At 58.2% G+C, this 2500-nt stretch overlaps 1 protein-coding gene across 2 annotated transcripts in view; it reads right to left on the reverse strand.

The window, feature by feature from the left end:
- The window catches only part of LOC106592024 (ras GTPase-activating protein 3), a 148584-nt gene that overhangs the window by 40316 nt on the left and 105768 nt on the right, over nucleotides 1–2500 (reverse strand). The window lies entirely within an intron of this gene.

Below are 2500 nucleotides of genomic sequence, written 5' to 3' on the forward strand. Positions count from 1 at the left end.
AGAGGCTAGCAAGAGACTAGCAACAGGCTAGCAAGAGGCTAGCAAGAGAAGAGGCTAGCAAGAGGCTAGCAAGAGAAGAGGCTAGCAAGAGGCTAGCAAGAGAAGAGACTAGCAAGACGCTAGCAAGAGCCTAGCAAGAGGCTGTGTTTAGCTGTGTTTTTGTAGCGCACACGTGACAGTAGAATTTACAAAACAAATACCTACTGGACATATGCAAATAACGCTGCTATCTTTCTGCCAGGTCAGCAGAGGCGACTGTGTAGTGAACTGAGAAGGTTTTTACAGAAGCCTTTCTATCTACCATTACACTTCTCATTAGCATCATTGCTAACGGACACACATAGTGGAAGACACACGGAGACAAGGGCATCCTCCTTGTCTCTTCAGACAGGGGCGTCTCCTTGTCTCTTCAGATAGGGGGACAGGGGCGTCTCCTTGCCTCTTCAGACAGGGGCGTCTCCTCTTCTCTTCAGACAGGGGGACAGGGGCGTCTCCTTGTCTCTTCAGACAGGGGCGTCTCCTTGTCTCTTTAGACAGGGGCGTCTCCTTGTCTCTTCAGACAGGGGCGTCTCCTTGTCTCTTCAGACAGGGGGACAGGGGCGTCCCCTTGTCTCTTCAGACAGGGGCGTCTCCTTGCCTCTTCAGACAGGGGCGTCTCCTTGCCTCTTCAGACAGGGGGACAGGAGCGTCTCCTTGTCTCTTCAGACAGGGGGACAGGGGCGTCTCCTTGTCTCTTCAGACAGGGGGACAGGGGCGTCTCCTTGTCTCTTCAGACAGGGGGACAGGGGCGTCTCCTTGCCTCTTCAGACAGGGGGACAGGGGCGTCTCCTTGTTTCTTCAGACAGGGGGACAGGGGCGTCTCCTTGCCTCTTCAGACAGGGGCGTCTCCTTGCCTCTTCAGACAGGGGTGTCTCCTTGCCTCTTCAGACAGGGGGACTGGGGCGTCTCCTTGTCTCTTCAGACAGGGAGACAGGGGCGTCTCCTTGTCTCTTCAGACAGGGGCGTCTCCTTGCCTCTTCAGACAGGGGCGTCTCCTTGTCTCTTCAGACAGGGGCGTCTCCTTGTCTCTTCAGACAGGGGGACAGGGGCGTCTCCTTGTCTCTTCAGACAGGGGCGTTTCCTTGCCTCTTCAGACAGGGGCATCTCCTTGTCTCTTCAGACAGGGGGACAGGGGCATCTCCTTGTCTCTTCAGACAGGGGCATCTCCCCGTCTCTTCAGACAGGGGGACAGGGGCGTCTCCTTGTCTCTTCAGACAGGGGGACAGGGGCGTCTCCTTGTCTCTTCAGACAGGGGCGTCTCCCCGTCTCTTCAGACAGGGGGACAGGGGCATCTCCTTGTCTCTTCAGACAGGGGCGTCTCCCCGTCTCTTCAGACAGGGGGACAGGGGCGTCTCCTTGCCTCTTCAGACAGGGGGACAGGGGGGAGGGACAGGGGGGAGGGAACTTGGGCTAATTCATTCATTGATTCAATTTTCAAATACATTTAGTTGATTCTGCATTACGGATTTTATAGGGCTCTACACACAGTGACTCACACACGCACGCACGCACGCACGCACACACACACACACACACACACACACACACTTGTTTTTATGGTTTATGAGGCCAATCAGTTTATAACATGGTTTATAGGGGGCCACCTTTCCCTTGGTCCTATCAATGAAATGAACAGCTTGCCGGGGTAGCTGGCTGAGTTAGCTGGCTGGGGTAGCTGGCTGGGGTAGCTGGCTGGGGTAGCTGGCTGGGGTAGCTTCCTAGGGTAGCTGGCTGGGGTAGCTGGCTGAGTTAGCTGGCTGGGGTAGCTGGCTGAGGTAGCTGGCTGGGGTAGCTGCCTGGGGTAGCTGCCTGGGGTATCTGGCTGAGGTAGCTGGCTGGGGTAGCTGGCTGGGGTAGCAGCCTGGGGTAGCAGCCTGGGGTAGCTGGCTGGGGTAGCTGGCTGGGGTAGCTGCCTGGGGTAGCTGGCTGGGGTAGCTGGCTGAGTTAGCTGGCTGAGGTAGCTGGCTGGAGTAGCTGGCTGGGGTAGCTGCCTGGGGTAGCTGGCTGGGGTAGCTGGCTGAGTTAGCTGGCTGAGGTAGCTGGCTGAGGTAGCTGGCTGGAGTAGCTGGCTGGGGTAGCTGCCTGGGGTAGCTGGCTGGGGTAGCTGGCTGAGGTAGCTGGCTGAGGTAGCTGGCTGGGTTAGCTGGCTGGCGTAGCTGGCTGAGGTAGCTGGCTGAGGTAGCTGGCTGGGTTAGCTGGCTGAGGTAGCTGGCTGGGGTAGATGACTGGGGTAGCTGGCTGGGGTAGCTGCCTGGGGTAGCTGGCTGAGTTAGCTGGCTGAGGTAGCTGGCTGGAGTAGCTGGCTGGGGTAGCTGCCTGGGGTAGCTGGCTGGGGTAGCTGGCTGAGGTAGCTGGCTGGAGTAGCTGGCTGGGGTAGCTGCCTGGGGTAGCTGGCTGGGGTAGCTGGCTGAGGTAGCTGGCTGAGGTAGCTGGCTGGGTTACCTGGCTGGCGTAGCTGGCT

This window comes from Salmo salar, unplaced genomic scaffold (genome assembly GCF_905237065.1).
Source record: "Salmo salar unplaced genomic scaffold, Ssal_v3.1, whole genome shotgun sequence".
In the NCBI taxonomy this organism is placed as follows: domain Eukaryota; kingdom Metazoa; phylum Chordata; class Actinopteri; order Salmoniformes; family Salmonidae; genus Salmo; species Salmo salar.